This window comes from Prionailurus viverrinus, chromosome A1 (genome assembly GCF_022837055.1).
Source record: "Prionailurus viverrinus isolate Anna chromosome A1, UM_Priviv_1.0, whole genome shotgun sequence".
In the NCBI taxonomy this organism is placed as follows: Eukaryota; Metazoa; Chordata; class Mammalia; order Carnivora; family Felidae; genus Prionailurus; species Prionailurus viverrinus.
The window spans coordinates 214,061,709-214,077,278 of record NC_062561.1 but is presented as its reverse complement, the minus strand read 5'-3'; positions in this window follow the sequence as shown (position 1 = coordinate 214,077,278).

Genomic DNA, 15,570 nt, shown 5'->3' with positions numbered 1-15,570 from the left:
GTGTTAAGTCATGTTGCTGCTACGTACTCTTGATATATGATGAAAATGACACTTTACTTCTGTGGTCATCTTCCAAAACCCATAACTCCAGTCTAATCATGAGAAATACCAGGCAAACACAAACAGAAAAACATTCTAGAAAATACCTGATTAGTACTCCTCAAAGTTGTCAAGGTCATCAAAAACGGAAGGTCTGAGACACTGTCAGAGTCAAGAAGAAGGCTACAGAGACACGATGACGAAATGTAAGGCAGTATCCTGGATGGGATCCTGGAACAAAAGAAAAGGACATTAGGTAAAAACAAAGGAAAACTTGAGTAAAATATGGACTTTAGTTAACAACAATTGTGTCAATACGGTGTTCGTTAATTGTGACAAATGCACTGTATTAATGAAGTCTGTTAATAATTGGGGGAAAGGGGTGGGGGGGGGGAGGTATATGAGAACTCCATACATTCTTTGCAACTTTCCTGTAAATTCAAGACTGCCCTAAAATAAAAAGTTTAATTAAAAAAATTCTAGAATTCTGTCCAACATATAGTAGGTTCAAAATTATTGAAAACTGTATTATTAACGGTGCTATGAGTTACAGGACAGAAAGTAAAGGAAAATAAGTATCTTCACTGCTCTGCTCACCAAATTCATTCATCACACTGACATCCTTACTTAGTAATTAGTAATGTCAGCTGCAGTAGGTATATTTACTCCTCATAATGATTCCTATTTATTGAGCCTTTATTTGAGGCTGAGTACATGAATTATCTTAATACTCCAAAACCCTTATGAGATTTGTGCTGTTATTATTCCAACTTTACAGATGAGGAATAACAAACTCAGAGAGTCTAAGAGAAACTTAAACAGGCTAAGTAATTTGCCTAAGGCCTACAGCTAGTAAGTGAAAAATTTTGAGCTCACGAATTTGTTGTTAGCACCTATACTCTAACTGGTCTGCTAAACAGACCTATACATGTAGATATGCCATCCCCTGCCATACACATTCATACTGCATTATTCATGCACTTCCCTCTTTATACTACTGTCAGGACCAACATGCTCTCCAACCATTTCTTTTCTATCTGCAAATACACAGATAAACTCAGGACACAATACATCAGATCATTCCTAAACACCTGGCCTTGCCCAAGCCCTCAGTGCTGTGACCACTGGAAATAAGTCCATTTCCTTATTATTAAATCTACTACAAGGTAATATTTCAACTTGATTAAGTTGACAATTTTTTTTTCCTTTGAGGAATATATTTTTTCCTTTGAGGAATATACTGAAAGCAGCAGCCTTCCCTGTAGACAGAAGATAATTTAGTGAACAGGTCCACTGTGTCCAGCCTCTTTTTTATACCCTCATTGCCCACTCATTGCTCTAACTCACTGAAGCAAGAGGCTAAAGAGAGAAAGCATTATTTCCCTTAGAAAGGCAAGTTATAGTGAAGCTCACTTTCTGTCTTCATGTTAAAATGAGAATACGGGTTCCTGGAAGCAAGGATTTTCTGTTCATGTGCAGCAATAACACCTTCCAGTTTTCATAAATCTAAAGCAATCTTGTTTTATTTTCCATAATTAGGCCATAAGCTAGTCAGTCCATACCAGCCTGACTCGCTCAGCTACCCATGTGCTGCGGCTGGAGTGTCACTGTTCCATAACTGTGGTACTGAGTGCTTTTGTTAGGGCCTGTAGCATAAATAGAACAAAGAAAAAGATCTTTCTCAGAGAAAACCTTGAAAGCGGAGGAATGATAACCTTTCTCACACTGACGGCTGGGGTTGAGGGAGTGGTAAACTGGCAAACAAATCCAAGTCCTTCCTAGGGCTTTCCAGTCTTCAAACCCACACAAATTCCTTCCTAGAACTGCCTGACAATGGGGTGCCTGGGTGGCTCAGTCGGTTAAGTGTCCGACTTCAGCTCAGGTCACGATCTCACGGTCTGTGAGTTCGAGCCCCGCGTCGGGCTCTGGGCTGATGGCTCAGAGCCTGGAGCCTGCTTCCGATTCCGTGTCTCCCTCTCTCTGCCCCTCCCCCGTTCATGCTCTGTCTCTCTCTGTCTCAAAAACAAAATAAACGTTAAAAAAAAAATTAAAAAAAAAAAAAAAGAACTGCCTGACAATGTTAACATTACCCAAGCAGCTCCCCACACTATTATACAGTTACACAGGTTCTTAGTTTACTTCCCGAGTAGACAGCAAATATCCTAACCTAGAAACTCTTTTCCTCCTATAATCAACTACAAGAAACCTTGGAAGAATTTAGAGAACTTAAAGAGCCATTTGCATATCCTCTAGGGTTACTCCTCATTTGACAAGGGGCAGGCTTAAAGAGAGAAGCCTCTGTCTGACAGGAAGTAGAGCACACAGGAAACAGTCATTCTCCCCTATGTTTTGAATGGGTGCCACATTTTCCTCCCCTCCCTTCTGAAGCCTTCCCTAACTAACCTAAAATGTACTTATCACTTCTCTATTGGCATCCTTTTGCTAATAAATCACATAATCACATAGTCACCTCTATTAGTTTGGGCTTCATTCTCCACTCTGCTTCCTCTGAGAACACTTTGTTTTCCTGTTGTAACTCTTAATACCCTCTGCCTTGTAGTACAGCCCAGGATAACCGTATAGCCTGCATATGTAACTAGACTGTAAATCCTCTAATATAATGGATCCAGTGCCCTCATCCCCACAGAGTCTCGCATGCTGCTCAAAAATCCTTGCTGAACCAAAAATTTGCAAGTGCTTTTATAAGCCTTTTTCATCAAATATGTCAATAAATTCTTGAAGAATCACAGCTATTTCTTTGGCAATAGCTCTTCCCATATACTATTTCCTTCTTCCCATCTTGCAACAAACCCATAAATAAACACACACACACACACACTCATACTTTATAGTCTAAGCAAAATTATAAACAAATCAATTAAATATTTCATGAGTTATACTAAGACCCCAGTTGCTTATTGATACATGTTATCTTTCTGATACACATACATTTAAAGAATGAAAATAGCAAGAACAACAACAAGAAAAATAGCAACTGGCCAAGAAAACAAAACCTACTATCCTAGACCTGGAATTCCAGGAAGTAATCCTAACATTGTCTTCGTATAAAGAGACACGATCACAAATAAATACTCTAACCAGGTTCTCAATTAAATCAATCTTACATAGGTATTATTTATAAAATATTTACTGAATTCTTACTATGAACCACATAGTATTCTAGAAGTTGGAGATAAAAACCTTTGGAGCTCACATTCCATAATACATGGAAATATACAATAAAAAAATCATGTATATATCTAAGAGGTTAGGTAGAAAGGAAAATATAGATCGGGGACAGAAGAAACATATCGAACAACCAGGGAAGGTTTGTAGAGGTTTTTAGTTGTTGTTGTTATTTTAGAGAAACTTGCTATTAAATTTACATTTCTTTAAAAACATACTTTCTCCAACCCTCACGTACTCTAGGAAGGAAGAGAAAACCCTTACTCTCTCCATTTAGTGGATTCCATGTATAAAGCCTGAGGTGATGAGCATGAAGTATGAAAATACTATGTACAAAGGGAAAGAAAGTATCTGCTGTTACCTTAATGTTAAGATACCCCCATTCCCAGGCCCCTTTTGCTTCATTTGAAAAAGCCCTTAGGAATCCATTTGAGTAGAGAACAACCTCTCTCTCTAGAGGGACACTCAAACCCCAACATGACATTAAATAACTAAAGAAGAAAGAAAATGGATAGTACCTCATATTCTAGCGGGGGAGAGGATTTGCCCATTTATTATCCTGTAGTCCGCAGGCCAGCCTGAATGAAGTGAAAGCTGAGTCATGTATATACATGGTGGAAGGGCATTTTAAGTAGAATAAATAGCAAATGCAGAGTCCCTTATATGTTTAAGACATTTAAGTGAAAGCAATGGAACCAGTATGCTGGAGAGGAGGAAAAATAAAAGAGAAACAGGAAGCAGATGGTCTAGGGCCTTGCATAGTGAATGATCTTTTAGAAACTCACATTAATATGATCCCTCTGCAAAAGGGAAAGGCTTGAAATAAATTAAAACCAAAGGAGGAAGAGAGGCAAGAAGAAAGAGAAAGGAAAAAATCCTAAAACTACAGGTAGCTTTGTTTTTTTGTTGTTAATGGATATGCTAATTTCATTTCAGGTAGAAACTTACTAAAGTCTCTCAGATCATCTCTTATATCCCCCTTCCTTTCTAACCATAATGTCACTGTCTTCTGATTCTCTTCATCTATGGCCAGAATTATTTACAATCCCTCCAGACTGGTTTTCCTCTCCATTTTAGGCCCCTCAACACAACCACATTGCTGTCACAGTAATCTTTCTAAAATCCACATCTTACCATGTTTCTCTCACCTTTTCAGAGGCTTCCTTCTAATTTTCCTTCCCTAATCCAAGTACCCCACTCTCTATACCAAACTGTAGTCCCCACTCTACTTTTAGTGGTTATTCCCTGAATACACTAGGCACTTTCACACTTTTATCCATATGTCCCCTGAAATCCTCTCCCAGTATCTCTTACTCATTCTATACATGCAACTCAACTCCCTTAAACTCCATAAATTTCAACACATCCCGAGTATCTTCTACCCCCATGGAAGCATTAACCTTTTTCCCATATGCTTGCATGACACTTTGTTTATGTCACTACCTTAGCCTTTATCAACCAATCAATGTTGTGCTTACTACATGGCTTTCTTCCTTCCTACCATGTGAGTTCTTTGTCAGAAACACTGTACTCTTCATTTTTATATCCCAAGTACTTAGCAGAGTAATATATATAAAAAGATACTTAATATTTATTGAATTAAAAAACAAAATAGGAAAAGAGATGAAAATGAGGAAAGTCCCAAAGCAGAATCAGAAAACAAGAGAAATGAAGATGATAAAGAGATTTACAAAGTCAGCAGAGAGAAAAAAATTACAAAATATTAAAGCCAGAACAAAATTTTGTAATATTTTTTAATCACCAAATTAAAAAAATGATAGAAACTGGATTCAGAATACTCAAGCAGCAAATTATTAGAAGAGCTTAAAAGTTTCAATGCGTGATCCACAAATCTTAGAGAATAACATAAACTACAGATAAAAAGCACCTATAGATCATCCTGCTCAACTGTACACTGTGACTCTCTGAAATAGAAAAAGGTTGGAGAAATTCTGATGTACCATCAAGTTCATTTCAAGGGTTCTAATTTTCCTCTTACTTAAATTTTTTTTATATGACAACTTTACTCCCCTGCATGTACCTTATTACATGTATATTGATTTACCACTTCACAGTCTATGAAGCATTAAAATACCATTTCACCAGATTCTCATAGCAGTCTTTTAAATCTTTGGTTTCAGTTAGATATCTTTCACTATTGTACTGTCTCCTATAGCTATGAAAGATCCCTTAAATACCACCTGTGTTTGTGTGATTTAATACAGATGCACTGAAGACAGTACCTCAGAAGTATAGGGTTTTGATGCTGGCCCCGCTAACCTCAAGTTCGGTGTCACTTCACCTTCTGTGTCTCAGTTTATGCATCTGGAAGTCAAGGAGGCTTCACCAGATCAGTGGTTTCCAAACCTGGCTAGGCATCAAAACTACCTAGAGGCTTTAATAAATCTAATTGTCTAGATCCTTCTCCCAGAACATCTCACAAGTGAGGACCAGAAATCTGTATTTTCCAAGTTCTCCATCTGAGGAAAAGTAGGGGGACCCTAGGCTCATCTCGTCCTTCGAACACAGCTAGATAAATATCAACTCCTTCTCAACAGCCAAGAAATCAGTCTGAGGATTGAAAGAACAAAACCTCAAGTCTACCAGTAGAATCATGGCAGGTAGGAGTTGTGGAGAGTTGACCTGGGGGAGATAAGAACTGTGGGTACTGCAGATGCTGCAGAGGGGAGGAAGCCCTGCTTATAGATACTACTGTAAGGTATTATAAGCAGAAGAGAGCAAAATCTGAAGTTTTATTAGTCTGCCACTGTTGGTGTTGTGCCTGACTTAGAGGTGCTCCTGTGGGAAGCAGAGCAGAGACCCAGAGCAGGCAGCATGGTCTCAGGATCCCCAGGGTCACACAGGGAGGAATGGTTCCCCTGCTCAGAGCACATTTAGGAGTGGTGGCAAGGCTTCTCTGAGGACAGTAGAACAGGTGATGCCAACGTGCTGCACTGTTCCCAGGCACAGGAGCAGGACACAGACTGTGGCCAGCAATTCTTGATACTGGCTTTCTTGCTCCACTTTGCCATAAACTCCAACCCACTGCATGGTCATGTGACCATTTTCCTGGGACTGGCTGGCAAAAGCGCATCAAGAGCCTCCCCCAAAGGATCAGCTCAGGAGCTGCACTGAGACCTTAAAATTTGGAGTTTAGAAACCCAGCCCTGCACCTGAGATAAAACAGCTCACACACAGAGTGAAGGCAGGGATCTGACAGAAGCTGGGGACATAAGAGGGGTGACTCTGTGAGGGCTTCCTGAAGAGTGATGAGTAGGAGCTCTCCACTCCACAGAGAATAGAGCAGTGTGAAACCATTACCCCCATCTCCACCCGCTATCTGTACTGTCCTACCTCAGTGAGTTAAACAGTGCCACCAAGTGGAGACTGGAGCTGCATACATCAAGCTCCACCCCGCTACACACTGCAGGTACATCTCTACCAGGGCAAGTGGGCCTGAGAAGCAGTGCAATGGGCCCTTCGCTCAGAAGACCAACACTAACACCTCACCAGATGTTATTCGGATCATGGAGTCTACTGATCATGGAGTGCTGCAAGTCTACTGATCATGGAGTGCTGCAAAGCTTCAGTTCTAGGGGAAATAGGATCTAGCTTGCTTTTTATGTTTATAATTTTAAAATTTTTTTTAAATATAATATATATATATATATTTACTGTTATTTTCTGGATCTTTCTTTTAACAGGCAGATAAAAACACACCTAGGATTAAGCTTTTTTCTTTTTTTCCTGGGAAAAATGATAAAACAGAGGAATTCACCCTAAAAAAAAAGAACAGGAAGTAGAAGTAATAGCCAGGGATTTAATCAGTACAGATATAAGTAAGATGTCTGAACCAGAATTTAAAACAACAATTACGAGAATACAAGTGGGGCTTGATAAAAGCATAGAAGACACTAGAGAACCCCTTCCTGCAGAGATAAAAGAACTAAAATCTAGTCAGGCTGAAATTAAAAATGCTATAACCAAGATGCCATAATCTTGAATGGATGCTATAACAATGAGGATGAACTAAGCAGAGGAACAAATCAGTGATATAGAAGATAAAATTATGGAAGATAATGAAGCTGAAGAGAAGAGGAAAAGAAAGGTATTGGATCACAAAGGCAGAATTAGGGAACTCAGTGATTTCTTAAAATGTAATAACGTTTGTATCATAGAAGCCCAAGAAGATGAAGAGAAAGAAAAAGGGTCAGAAGGTTTATTTGAGCAAATTATAGCTGCAAACTTCCCTAATCTGGGGAAGGACAAAGACATCAAAATACAAGAAGCACAGAGAATTCCCATTAAATTCAACAAAAGCCAGGCATCACCTAGACATATTATAGTCAAATTCACAAAACACACAGACAGGAAAGAATCCTGAAAGCAGCAATGGAACTAACCTACAAAGTAAGACAGATAAGGTTCACAGCAGATTTGTCAAGTAGAAACTTGGCAGGCCAGAAGAGAACGGCATAATATATTCAACATGCTGAATGGGAAAAATACACAGCCAAGAATAATGTATCCAGCAAGCCTGTTATTCAGAATGGAAGGAGAGATAAAGAGTTTCCAAAACTAAAACTAAAATGAGTTCATGATCACTAAGCCAGCCCTGTAAGAAATACTAAAGGGGACTCTTTGAGTGGGGGAAAAAAAGACCAAAAGCAACAAAGACTAGAAAGGAACAGAGAACATCATCAGAAACACCAACTTTACAGGTAATAAATGGCACTAAATTCATGTCTTTCGATAATCATTCTAAATGTAAATTGACTAAATGCTCCAATCAAAAGACACAGAGTATCAGAATGGATAAAAGAACAAGACCCATCTACGTGCTACCTGTAAGACTCATTTTAGACCTAAAGAAATGTGCAGATTGAAAATAAAGGGATGAGGAACCATCTATCATGCTAATGGATGTCAAAAGAAACCTGAAGTAGCCATACTTACATCAGACAAACTAGATTTTAAAACAAAGATGTAACAAGAGAAGAAGAAGGGCATTATATCACAATTAAGGGGTCTATTCATTGAGAAGATCTAACAATTATAAATATTTATGCCCTCAACTTGGAACACCCAAATGTATAAATCAATTAATAACAAACATAAAGGAACTCATTGATAATAAAACACAATAGTAGGGGACTTTAACACCCCCTTATAGCAATGGACAGATCATTTAAGCAGAAAATCAACAAGGAAACAATGGTTTTGAATGACACACTGGACCAGATGGACTTACAGATATATTCAGAACATTTTATCCAAAAGCAGCAGAATACACATTCTTCTCGAGTGCACACGGAACATTTTCCAAAATGGATCACATACTGGGTCACAAATCAGCCCATAACAAGTACAAGAAGATTGAGATCATTCCATGAATATTTTCAGAACACAACACAATAAAACTTGAAGTTAATCACAAGAAAAAAATTTGGAAAGCCCTCAAATGGAAGTTAAAGAACATCGTCCTAAAGAATGAATGAGTTGACCAGGAAATTAAAGAATAAATTAAAAAGTACGTAGAGGTAAATGAAAATGAAAACATGACAGTCCAAAACCTTTGGGATGCTTTCTTGGCAGACCTAAGAGGGAAGTATATTGCAATACAGGTCTACATGAAGAAGCAAGAAAAGTCTCAAAAACACAACCTACTTTACATCTAAAGGAGCTATAAAAATAACAGCAAATAAAGCCTGAAGCCATCAGAAGAAGGGAAATAATGAAGATTAGAGCATAAATAAATAATATAGAAACAAAACAAAACAAAAAGCCAGTAAAACAGATCAACAAAATTAAAAGCAGGTTCTTTGAAAGAATTAATAAAATTGATAAACCTGTAGTCAGACATATAAAAAAGAAAAGAGAAAGGATCCAAATAGATAAAACAAATTAAAGAGGAGAGATCATAACCAACATCACAGAAATATAAACAGTTATCAGAGACTACTCTGAAAAAATTATATGCCAACAAAATGGGCAATCAGTAAAAAAAATGGCCAAATTCCTAGAAACATACAAACTACCAAAACTGTACAGGAAGAAATAGAAAATTTGAACAGACCCATAATCAGCAAAGAAATTGAATCAGCAATCAAAAATTTCCCAACAGACAAAAGCCCAGGGCCAGACGGCTTCCCAGGAGAATTCTACCAGACATTTAAAGATGAGTTAATACATATTATTCTCAAATTGTTCCAAAAAATAGAAATGGAAAGAAAACTTCCAGACTCATTCTATGACACCACTATTACCTCGATTCCAAAACCAGACAAAGACCCCACTAAAAAGGAGAATTACAAGCCAATGTCCCTGATGAACCATGGATGCCAAAATTCTCAACAAAATTCTCAACAAATCCAAAAGTGCATTAAAAGAATTATTCACCATGATCAAGTGGGATTTATTCCTCGGCTGCAGGGGTGGTTTGACATTCACAAATCTATCAACATCATTCACCACATTAATAAAGGAAAGGCTAAGAACAATATGATCCTCTCAATAGATACAGGAAAAAGCAGCTGACAAAATACAGCAGGCATTCTTGACAAAAACCCTCAATAAAGTAGGGATAGATGAAACATACCTCAACATCATAAAGCCCACATACAAAAGACCCAGCAAGGAAAGCTAAGAGCTTTTCTTCTATGGTCAGAAACAAGACAGGGATGGATGTTTACTCTCATGATTACTATTTAACATAGTAGTGGGATTCTTAGCCTCAGCAAGCAGACAACAAACATAAAATACAAGGCATCCAGATTGGCAAGGAGGAAGTCAAACTTCCATTATTGGCAGACAGCATGATACTCTATGTAGAAAACGCAAAAGACCCCACCTAAAAGTTGTTAGAATTGATACATGAATTAAGCAAAGCCACAGGATATAAAATCAACATCCAGAAATCTGCTGCATTTCTATACACCAATAATGAAGCAGCAGAAATAAAAATCAAGGAATCAATCCCATTTACAATTGCACCAATACCCATAAGACACCTAGGAATAAACCTAACTAAAGATGTAAAAGATCTGTACTTTGCAAACTATAGACAACTTCTGAAGGAAACTGAAGATGACACAAAGAAACGGAAAAACATTCCATGCTCATGGACTGGAAGAACATTGTGAAAATGTCTATACTACCTAAAGCAATCTACACGTTCAATGCAATCCCTATCAAAATACCAACAGCATTTTTCACAGAGCTAGAACAAGCAATCCTAAAATTTGTATGGGACCACAAAAGACCCCAAATAGCCAAAGCAATTATGCAAAAGAAAAGCAAAACTAGAGTCATCATAATTCTGGACCTCAAGCTGTACTACTGTTTGTACTACTACAAACCTGTAGTCATCAAGACAGTATATTACTGGCACAAAAACAGACACATAGATCAATGGAAAAGAATAGCAAACCCAAAAATGGACCCACAACTATATGGTCAACTAATCTTTGATAAAAAGGAAAGAATATTCAATAGATAAAAGACAGTCTCTTAAACAAATGGCATTGGGAAAACTGGACAGCAACATACAGAAGAAGAATGAAATTGGACCACTTTCTTACAACATACACAAAAAATATATTAAAATGAATGAAAAATCTAAATTTGAGACAGAAAACCATCAAAATCCTAGAAAAGAACACAGGCAGCAACCTCTTTGACCTTGGCTGGAACAACTTCTTACTAGACATGTCATCCAAGGCAAGGGAAACAAAAGCAAACGTGAATTATTGGGACTTCATCAAGATAAAAAGCTTCTGTACAGCGACAGAAACAATCAACAAACCTAAAATGCAGCATACAGGAATGGGATAAGACATTTACAAATAACATATCTGACACAGGGTTAGTATTCAAAATCTATAAAGAACTTATCAAACTCAACAGTCAAAAAACAAATTATTCAGTGAAGAAATGGGCAGAAAATATGAATAGACATTTTTCCAAAGAAGACTTCTAGATGGCTAACACATGAAAAGATGCTCAACATCACTCATAATCAGGGAAATATGAATCAAAGCCATGATGAGATACCATCTCACACCTGTCAGAATGGCTAAAATTAACAACATAAGAAACGATAGCTATGGCAAGGATACGAAGAAGGGGGAACCCTCTTACACTTTTGGTGGGAATGCAAACTGGTGCAGCCACTATGGAAAACTGTATGGAGGTTCCTCAAAAGTTAAAAATTGATCTACCCTATGATCCAGCAATTTCACTACTAAGTATTTACTCAAAGGATACAAAAATACAGATTCAAGTGTGTACATGTGCCCCAATGTTTATAGCAGTATTATTAACAATAGCCAAACTATGGAAAGAGCCCAAAGGTCCATTGATTAATGGATATAATGGATAAATATGTGGTGTATATTCATATATATATATATATATATATATATATATATATATATATATATATGTGTGTGTGTGTGTGTGTGTATTCAATATATATATACAATGAATATTACTCAGCCATCAAAAAGAATGAAATCTTGCCATTTGCCGTGATGTGGAATGAGCTAGAGTGTATTATGCTAAGCGAAGTAAGTCAGGCAGAAGAAAAATACCATAATTTCACTCATATGTGGAATTTAAGAAAAAAAACAGATGGGAAGGGGAAAAAAGAAAAAAGAGAGGGAAACAAACCATTAGAGACTCTTAAAGACCAAGAACAAACTGAGGATTGATAAAGTGAGGGGGCTGGGAGATGGGCTAGATGGGCAATGAGTATTAGGAGGGCACTTATTATGATGAGTAATGGGCACTGTATGTATGTGATGAATCACTGAATTCTACTCCTGAAACCAATATTGCACCGTATGTTAACTAACTAGAATATAAATAAAAATTTGAAAAGTAAAACAAAATAAAATAAAAGCTCTCCATGTGATTTGATGAGCCATCAGGTCTGGAATGATGAGCTGATCATCTCAACCAGATGATGTCTCAGGTCCTTGTTACTCTAAAACTATGAATAAATCATGTTTATCTTTTGTATCCATTGCTATCTGTACCAATTAGTCTTAGACTCAGACATTGGGTTCCTTGCTGGAGAAAACAGACTTGAGATGGTAAGTCTAGTTAGACTTAAGAATTAATGGCTTTGTTTATATTCTAAATCAACAGGACTACATGAGAGCATGGTCTTCTTTTCTTTATTTTCTAGCAGTAGCCTTCTTCAGTGAAAGTACTCACATATTTTCCAGAAGAATCTATATGTTCTCAGAAACGTATAGGTTTATTATTATCTTGTCATCTGCTAACATTTCCAGTTGGACTCTAAAAGCCATATAAAATACTGAAGAAACCCAGTATCTGTGTCTCACTTAACAAAATACACTAAAAAAAAAGGTAAAATCAGGTGATGTACTTTTCAACAAGTTACTAATGCTCAGATGGTGTTAAGAAGAAAACAACAAAGATCAGGAGAGATACTTCACCATTACAAATTAAGAACCTTTAGTTTTGTTTTTATTTTAATTTAATTTAATTCATTTTATTTTATTTTATTTTATTTTATTTTATTTTATTTTATTTTATTTTATTTTATTTTATTTCATTTTATTTTATTTATTTTATTTTTAGTTAAAATAGTGATTTTAAGCTTCTGGGAAATTGAACTAATAACCTAACTCAAAAAGAATAATGCATTAGGGGTGCCTGGGTGATGGTTAGGTCAAGACTCTTTGTCTACTCTACAAAAACACCCTTGTCCTACCACAGGGTTAATCTTTTACCATTTCTGCCATTGCCAGTAATCACAACATACTTGCCTCCTTCCAGTACTCCAGGCCCATGCCTTTTTGAATTTGCATCATTCTGCATTCAGTCTGCAGCTATCTCTTTGCTATTAATTCCTGGACCTTTATGAGAAAGGCCATTCCCTATGCAACCCTACAGTCTCCTTCCCTGGGAAGCAAAACATTCTGAAGTGATTTTGTTTTCTCCTTCTTCCCTGAAATTAATTCCATCTGAATTCTAGATGCAGAAATAAGACCCCACCTTTGTTTTTCCCTAGCCAATTACCTTTTGCAAATTCTGATTCTTTTGTCTGACTAGCCAGTCTTCTTAGTTAGTTCCTATGGCTGATCAATTACACTTTTTAGATATGTTAAAATTGCTCATCTATTTTTTCTGGGCCTAGTTTCTTAAATACCCATATACTCAGGACTACACTATTTACCTCACTCTGTGTCTACTTTTTCCTTCTCTCACAGGACAGCTTTTCCTAATGCTCTTCAAAGAATAATGAGGTCCCTCCCAAGGAACTGCCTGACTCCCTGTTGTGGACTGAATGTTTGTATTTCACCCCAGTTCATATAGTAAAGCCCTAACCCACAATGTGATAGTATTTGGAGGTATGGCCTTTGAGAGATAATTAGGTTTAAATGAGGTTATGGTGATGAGGCCTCTATGATGTGATTAGTGTCCTTATAAGAAAAGGAAGAGACCTAAGCTCACTTTCCTTCTGAACCTGCATGAAGAAGAGGTCATATGACTACAAACAGTGATGGCAGCAGCCTACAAGCCAGTAAAAGAGGCCTCAGAATGAAACCTACTTTTCTGGCACCTTGATCTTGGATTTCCCAACCTCCAGAACTGTGAGAAATAAATTTCTGCTTAAAGCACCCATCTATGGCATTGTGATGGCTTCCCAAGCAGACTAAGACACTCCCATCATCCTGTCCATTAAGAAAACCTTGAGTGACTGCTTCCTCTGCCTCATCACCATTGACCATCTCGAGGGGTGAGTCTCTTTGCCCAGGGGTCTGTGTTTACCAGGAGGGGAACAAAGGACAGAAGTCTCTCCAGCATCACCTCATCACCTCTAGCCCCTTTTGCTAGACATTTTATTTAAGCAGTTTTCTTTAAGGTATAAATCTTTCCCTGGGAAAGTATGTGGCCTTTCGTCATCCCCATCATTCTGCTTTTCACCAATCTAACCCTTTGGAGGACAGTTTCAGGCTCATCTTCTCCAAGGAATGTTCCTTGATGGTTCCTTCCATTTTAATCACTCCATTTTCTAAACTTCTCTGGCATTATTGTCTGCAAGAGATAATTTAAAAATTTAACACACTTATACATGTTTTTCTCCCCTTTGGAACTTCCCAGAAGTCCCATGCTCCCTTCTGTAAATGTGTTCCCAATATTTATTTTTCACTTTTCACTAAAGTGTTACTGTTGGTCAGGTGCTAATCTACCATGACAACCTCTCTTACGTTCTTCTATCCTTGTGCAATGCATACACACATATATTCCTACAATCTTCTGCATCTGGCCACTTCTTCATACCAAAGATATTTTAGGGTCTAGGTATTTCTTTAATTTCCTCAGCACCCTGGTGACCTCAGCAAGTTAAGCGATTTTTATACCATCCCTTTAATCGGGTTGTTAATTTTGTTTTTACATGGCGTCTCTGTGAGAGAAATTAGTAGGATCAGTCTGGACTTCCCAAGGGCCTTTAATAGGTCCCTGATTACCTAAGTTATTTTTTCTTTTTATTTGTGAAGGAATGCGAATGTGGGAACAAAAAATAGCAAGGGTTCTCTGGAGTGCATTGTGTCAATTCATAAGTAAGAAAACAAAGAAAGGAAGGATCAGTGAGCCAAATACCTCTGGTACCATTGTCCATATGCCCTTTCTAGAGCTAGTTCAGTGGATAAACCATCAGTCACTATTCTCAGGCCTATAATTCTAAAACTTTAAATCCTTCTCTTGAACACATGGGTTTGGATTTACCTGCGAAGAGCATAATATATGAGTGTGTTAAATTTTCATGAGTAGCATGACTTTTTTTAATGACTTTTAGTAAAGCTTATGAGAAACCATTAGTTGTTTTCATTATCAACCTTTATTTTGTTTTGTAAGATCATATTACTATGCTCCAACTTAGTAAGATGGGGACAAGGAAAAGGAGTTTCTCCTCTTGACTTTTAAACTCCTGCATGTGCCAAATCACAATAAGAGACACACATAAAACACAACAGATATCCATAAAATCTTCATTTGTTAAATACTTTCCATCCATGCAAGGAGACAGTCATAGTAATTACCAAGTTTACATTTGTCATGTAAAACCAGTAAATGCCTGGTATCAGGCTTGGGAAGTCTCAATCAACAAGTGTGCACTGAACACTCAGCCATTTATTTCCCAACTGTCTACTTTATCAAATATATGCATAACAGCATGTGAGTTACGATGAGTCATAAAAAATATATGAGGTATGATCCTTATCCTCAGGAACATTATAAAGAAGCTTTACAATCTCAAAGAGGGGCAAGACAAACACAAGATGCACCATGAGGAAATAATGTCTGACA